The sequence below is a fragment of the Pan troglodytes genome, chromosome 5 (genome assembly GCF_028858775.2).
Source record: "Pan troglodytes isolate AG18354 chromosome 5, NHGRI_mPanTro3-v2.0_pri, whole genome shotgun sequence".
Classification (NCBI taxonomy): domain Eukaryota; kingdom Metazoa; phylum Chordata; class Mammalia; order Primates; family Hominidae; genus Pan; species Pan troglodytes.
The window spans coordinates 78840244-78848129 of record NC_072403.2 but is presented as its reverse complement, the minus strand read 5'-3'; positions in this window follow the sequence as shown (position 1 = coordinate 78848129).

The following is a 7886-nucleotide window of genomic DNA, read 5'->3' as shown; positions in this document are numbered from 1 at the left end:
ACAAAGATGGAAAACAATATCTGATTGTATTAGAACATATCTGATTTGGTAACTGAATGCACAAGATTCATGTTAATTTCCCTTTGCTGTTCATACTTTAGACCCAGAAAATTGTTGCATTTTTAAAAGGATAAAAATATGAATCTTATCAGATATCTTTTAGCTTCCATATCTAGTCACTTCAAATGCTAGATATATTTTGCTACAGATCTGTCTTATGTAATATGTATAACATTAACATGATCTTAGACACTTATTTGTGGCAACTAAGCCTATGGTCTGATAACTTTGGTCAGTGAGTATACATTGATTTAAATTAAATATAAAACCCACGTGAGAAAATATTGTTTTATGTCTGGCTTCAGTCACAAGGCCTGAACAATCTGACAAGAAAATTCTTATTATAGTTATTTATGGAACTATTACATTAAAAATATATTGTCTATTCAAGAAAGCACAAAATACTACAGTTTTTTAATGTGGGATGCTTGTACTCTTATTTTATTTTACTTATATTATTTTCTGAGTGGAATTAACAATCTTAATTCTTAAAACTACACAATAAAATTTATCAATGACAGATTTCTACTCTTCTAAAGCATTCAGGCCTCATCACTCCCATTTAGAAATATTACGTGTGATCTTTATTTCAATATAATTAATCAGAATCTGTATTGTTACCAGTTTGCCTCCCATATTTAATCAAAAGAGCCTTGAAGATGGGTTTTTACCTTGTTACAAATCTGATCATTGAATCACCCAATATGCACATCACCTACTTGGGGTTAAATAAATACTAAATGACTCGGCAAATGAAAGAAGTTTGAATCCATTAAGGTCTGTACATCAGGGCTTTATTTATTATGTTTGCTAGTATATAAAGAAAATTGTGCTTCTTATTCCCAGATCAGGTTTTCCTCACTGAATAGTGGACAGGGTGGACACAAAATGTGGTAAGTATATTCATGTAGAAGATGACAATATGTATCCTTTCATATGGTTCAAACACAAAAAATAAACACACACACAACTTTTTGGTATTAAGAATATTGGTAACATGATATGTTGATTCAAAATATATAACTAATTCTATATTAGATTGAATTCAATATATACCACATTTACTAACCAGATCTGGAATAATTTACAAGTGTTATGTAAATTAGGTTGTAAAGATCACTTGTAACACAAGAAACTTCACAATTTAAACTTACGACTCAAAAGGTCAGTTAGTCAATTACTTGTTTTTCCCCTAGAACCATGTTTGTTGCTTAAGTACAGGATTTTGGCACATAGTATTAATAATTTATGTTTCCTTTCTTCTATAATCTTGAACTAAATTAAAACAGCAAGTAGGGATAGACAGAGTGGTATGAAAAAATGAGGATCTAAGCCTAACAAAATGTTCATGGAAGGCAAATGTTAAATATTAACTTTATTATGATTAATTTGGAAAACTAAGCAGTCAATTCCAATAAACAAGTGTTATGAATATAAATGATAAAGGAGACACACACATGTGCATGCACATACACACACACATAATTTAGGTCTTAAGGTATTTAATCTCATATTTATCAAGTTTTTGCTCACATTGCTAGGCCATTCTATAACAGTAGTAATACATATACATTTTACTATTAACTAATCACAATTTTATTATTAAAATATTAACTTTATATAATAATAGCTAATGCCTTCTTCTTAATTTAATATGTGTGACTGTACATAAGTAGCAAATCTGTGTTCTTATATTTGTTTTTTAAATGATTCAGCCCTTAACAATGATCCAAGGAAACCTCAAAAAGTGTGAGCTGCTGTTGTCTGTATTCACAGGGCATGTCATTTTGCAAATATTTAAGGAGCACTAAACTGTATCATTTCCTAGTATTTAATGACTGAGAGGTAAAGGTCAAATTTGTCTCTCTGAGTATTAGCTTTCTCTGGTACTCTAGAGTTCTGAAACTCTGAAAGTGATAAAATATAGATAATTTTATTAAAAAGACTGTTCAACTCACTGGTAGTACTGTATGGTTCTGCCTTCTTAAACAGTAACATCTTAAATGTTCTTTTGATGCAGTTAGTCCTACAGGGTTATTTTCACAATTTGTTTCTCATTTCATCAAAATTAAAATAAGATAAAATTTCCAAAAATTTCAATGTAGTTATTGCTGAACTTGATATTCCAAGATTACATATGTGTGTGTGTGTATATATATATATATGTGTGTGTGTGTGTATGTGTGTGTGTATTATACATATGTATATATAAAAAATTTAACAGAAAGCCTATTATTGTTCCACACCAAAGGTTAGTTTCAACAACTCATTCTACGTATTCTAAGAATTATATTATTATTCTGAGTCATATATCTAAATTTAAACAATCTTTCTATAAATATAACATGTTTTATTCATAAAAATCAATTGTTTTATTCACTTCGTATAAGAAATACAATAGTAAGCCCCTATTTGCATTCTCTTTCTTGTTCCCACAGAATGAGAATTTTTAATATTCTATTTCCCAAATTTAATATTCTTTCACTTCTCTCCCACAGTATGTTCCCCCTGTAAGAGTCAAAATGTTAATGACATCCCCATTCTGTTTCATTCATCTGCATGTTTGTCATGCCAGTACCATAGAGTTTTAAGTACCATAGCTTTGCTATATATTTTGAAATCAGGCAGTGTAATACTTCCAGCTTTGTTCTTCTTTCTCAAGGTTACTTCAGCAATTCAGAGTCTTTCGTGGTTCCATGTAAATTTTAGATTTTCTCTTCTATTTTTGCTAAAAATGCCCTTGGAATTTTGATAAGTATTATATTGAATCTGTATACTGCTTTAAGTCTTATAGACATATTAAAAATATGAAATCTTCCAATCCATTATCACATGATAGCTTCCCATTTATTTGTGTCTTTAAAATTTCCGTCATCCAGAGCGAGACTCCATCTCAAAAAAAAAAATTCTGTCATCAATGTTTTATAGTTTTCGGTGTACAGATCTTTCATTGTCTGGGTTATGTTTATTCCCAAGCACATTATTATTTTTGATGCTATGGTAAACGGAATTGTTTCCTTATTTCCAATTTTGGATAGTTCATTATTCATGTATACAAAAGCAACTAAATTGTGTATGTTGATTTTGTTTACTGTCAATTTGCTGAACTTGTTTATTAGTTCTAATAAGTTTTTTCTGGTGTCTTTAGGGATTTTTATATATAAGATTCCGTCAACTGAAAAAAGAGACAATTTTATTTCTTTCTTTTCAATTTGGAGTTCTTTTATTTATTTTCCTTGCCTAATTGCCCTGACTAGCACTTTCAGTACTATGTTGAATAGAAGTGGCAACAGAAGGCATCCTTTTCTTGTTCATAATCTTAGAAGAAAAGCCTTCTATAAAGACACATGCACACGTATGTTTATTGTGGCATTATTCACAATAGCAAAGACTTGGAACCAACCCAAATGTCCAACAATGATACACTGGATTAAGAAAATGTGGCACATATACACCATGGAATACTATGCAGCCATAAAAAATGATGAGTTCATGTCCTTTGTAGGGACATGGATGAAATTGGAAAACATCATTCTCAGTAAACTATCGCAAGAACAAAAAACCAAACACCGCATATTCTCACTCATAGGTGGGAATTGAACAATGAGATCACATGGACACAGGAAGGGGAATATCACACTCTGGGGACTGTTGTGGGGTGGGGGGAGGGGGGAGGGATAGCATTGGGAGATATACCTAATGCTAGATGACGAGTTAGTGGGTGCAGTGCACCAGCATGGCACATGTATACATATGTAACTAACCTGCACAATGTGCACATGTACCCTAAAACTTAAAGTATAATAAGAAAAAAAAAGAAAAGCTTTCTAATGTGTAGCTAAATTTGGATTGCTTGTATTTTGTTGGAGATTTCTGCATCTATTTTCAACAGGAATATTGGCCTGTGGTTTCCATTTCTTATGGTGGCTTTATCTGACTTTTGTATCAGGGTAATGATAGCCTCATAAAATTAGTTGGGAAATATTCCCTCCATTTCAACTTTTTAGAAGAGTTTCAGAAGTGGTGCCATGAATTTAGTTTTAAATCGTTGATAGAATTAACCAGTGAAGGCATCTGATACTGGATTGCCCTTGTTGGAAGGTTTTTGATTACCAATTCTATATCCATTCTCATTATTCATCTGTTCATATGGTCAACTTATCTTCAACAGAGATGTTAAGAAAATACAATGGGGAGAAGATAGTTTCTGTAATAAGTTGTGCTGGGAAAATGATATAAACGTTCAATAGAATAAAATTGGATCATTATGTCAGACACAAAAATCCACTCAAAGTGGACTAAATACTTAAATTTAAGATCTGAAAGTATAAAACTCTAGGAAAACAGAAGAAAAACTTCCTGAAATTGGTGTAAGCAATGATTTGCTGCATTTGACAAAAAATGTACATGCAACAAACACAAAAATAGACAAGTGAGACAACATCAAATTTTGCAGAAAAGCTTCTTTAAGGCAAAGAAAAAAAGTCAACACTAGTTGGGCGTGGAGCGCATGCCTGTAATCTCAGCTGCTCAGAAGTTGAGGCAGGAGGATTGCTTGAGCCCAGGAGTTCCAGGCTGAAGTGAGCCATGATAACACTACTGCACTCCAACCTGGGTGACAAGTAAGACTCTGTCTCTGTGAAAAGGCAACATATTTAAAAGAACACATATTTGCAAACCATCTATTTAACAAGGGGTTAATATCCAAAGAGTGTAAGAATCTCCTATGTCTCAAAGCAGAATAAACAACCTAATTAAAAAATGAGCAAAGGACTTGAATAGGCATTTCTTCAAAGAAGACATACAAACAGTTGCCAGGTATATGAAAGGTGCTCAATACTACAACTAATTAGGAAATGCAGATCAAAACAACGATGAGATATCACCTCACACTTGTTAGGATGGCTATGATAAAAATAAGAAACTACAAGTGTTGGCAACTATAGGGGGGAAGAAAACAAAAGCAGAGTTGATGGAAATGTAGAATGCTTCAGGCACCATGGAAAACAGTATGCAGGATCCTTTAATAGTAATTGCATTAAAAATAGAATTGCTACATGATTAAGCAATCCCACTTCAGGAAATATATCCAAAATAATTTAAATAAGGTTTTGGAAGAGATATCTGCACCCCAATTTTCATGGAGGCATCATTCATAATTACCAAGATAAGGAAAGAATCTACATGTCTATCAATAGACAAATAGATAAAGTAAATGTGTTTCAAATATTATTCAGCCTTAAAAAAGGAAGAAAATCTTACTGTTTGTGACAACATGAATGGACCAAAACATTATGCTAAGCGAAATAAGCCAGTTATAAAAGGACTTCATGATTCCACAAATATAAAGTATCTGGAATAGCCAAACTCATTGAAGCAGAGAATACAACGGAGCTTGCCAGGGGCTTGAGATGGGAGAAAATAGGAGATTGTTCCTCATTTGTTATACAGTTTCAATGGTGCAAAATGAATAAGCTCTAGGGATCGATGTACAACATAGTTATCTGCAGTTAACAAAATGGTATTGTTCACTTTAAAACTTATTAAGAGGATAGATCTCATGTTAAGTGATTTTACCAAAAACAAAAACAAACAAAAACCCCACCAAAGGACAAAATAACTCAAGGAAATTTTTGGAGATGATGGATATGTTTAGAATCTTGATTGTAGTATTAGTGTCATGAGTTTATACATATATTGAAATTCATCAAAATTTAGACACTAAACATGTACGATTTTGTATATCAATTATACCTCAATAAAGGTTAAAGCAATAAATACCCAAAATATTTGACTGCTTGTTTTTAAATGTTTTATCTACTTAACATTCTTTATTTTCCCCTTAATGTATTGGTTTTATTTAGCAGGCCCTGATGTGGTCCTATAGACAATTTTGAAAATGCACTTAAAAACAGAACCTTTAAGTTTGACAAAAATATGAGAGAGGTTGCATTCAATGGGATTTGATTTATGAAGAATTCACCTCCCCCTTTCCAATGGCATACATGTGCAAACTTCTATTCTTGCTATGATGCCAAACATATTGGAAATGTTTAAATTACTGACTGTGAGGGTTCTTTACAACTGGAAAAAAATCATTATTTGATTTTTTATCCATAGTAATGCAAAAAAATATGTTAAACACATTTTCTCTTACTTCTCTTCCTCCTTGTTTTTTTCTTTATTTCTCCTCCTCCTTCTTCTTCCTTTTAGGACTGGCAAGATGATTTAATCAGCTCTAATCCATTTTTGTTGGCTATCCTCTAACTCACTGGCCTAATTATGAATTCCTTCACAGTACAAAATGTTTCTTTTTGTTTTGATTTTTTAAAATACAAAAGCCACTTTATGTTAATTCAATTATTTTGGTCTGTTGTTTTCTATTTTTTAAATGAAAGTTTCCTGTTCGTGTATGCATGCAAAGTATAAAAAAAATCAAGATCTGATCAAATTATTCTGTTGTTTTAAGTGCCTTACAGCATTGCATTTTTTTCCTTGGAATTCATGTTGTGTACAGTCCTAGTGCCATTATCTTGTTTCTCTGCGCTTGGTCCAAGGGTTGGGTGAGATCCACAAACTTTCACTCAGATTTCATTATAGCATTGATATCTGAGAAAAAAAAAAAAACCCCTTAACTTTCTTCTGATGTTTTTAAGCTTGGAGAATATAGCTGCTGACATTCATCATGTTCACAGTACTGATCAAGTTTGCATTTAGTATCAAGGCCACCATAGACAAATAGAGCTTATAAATGGATAAAGAACCTAACTAGCATTGTTGAGGTCCAGGGATTCAATATCTTCCAAATCCAAGCCCACATCTAGTCTTCCCAGATAAAAGCTGAAAAAAAAAATGTTTTCATTGATTTTTTTCTTAAACATAAGTTAGAATTATTTTAATTGAAATTATAATAGTCCAAGAGGTATTTTAAGATTAATATTCTCTTCAGATTTCTATTGCTATCTTTCTCTTTCTGATACTTTCTTTAATGTAATAATAAAGGTAACTAGTTTGCAGTCAAAATTGGTTCTATCTTGAGAAATATTTTGTCTCATTAAGACAAACTTACATATCTGCAATGGTCCCATATGTGTTAGCTTTATATTTAATCTAAAAAAAAATCCTGATTTCCCTTATTTTCAAATCTTTGGCAGGCCACTCATTGCTGCCAGGCATTCCTACACACTCTTTCTTATGTTCGTCCAATTCACAGTTCTAAATGTGTACTTTAACAGAGTACAGCACAAATCTTCTATCCACTCTTTATGGAAGTTCTCTAAATACTTTATGGAATCTATCATGTTCCCGTAAGCTACATTTTATTCATGGTGAAATTACCATTTGTTCCTCATTTGCAAGATATCAAAAATCTTAGTTACATTCATTGCCTTCTTGGAGTTACATTCCAGATTGTCAATTTCTCTTTTAAAATATTACATGAAATTTACTAAAGACCACAATTAAGGTTTAGGATGGAAAAGTGACAATAACATCTGTCAGGTGTACTTAGTTTATACACATTTTGTCAAGCTAAACATATTATCTCATATGTAGAAAAGTCCTGATGCTGGACAAATATTCAGATATCTCCACAGTTAGGTTTGAGATATCCCTGTAAATTCTTTATTTTTTTATTTTTTATTTTTGAGATGGAATCTTGCTCTGTTGCCCAGGCTGGAGTGCAGTGGCACAATCTCGGCTCACTGCAACCTCTGCCTCCTGAGTTCAAATGATTCTTCTGCCTCAGCCTCCCGAGTAGCTGCAATTACAGGCATGCACCACCCCCAGCTAATTTCTGCATTTTTAGTAGAAACGGGGTTTCACCA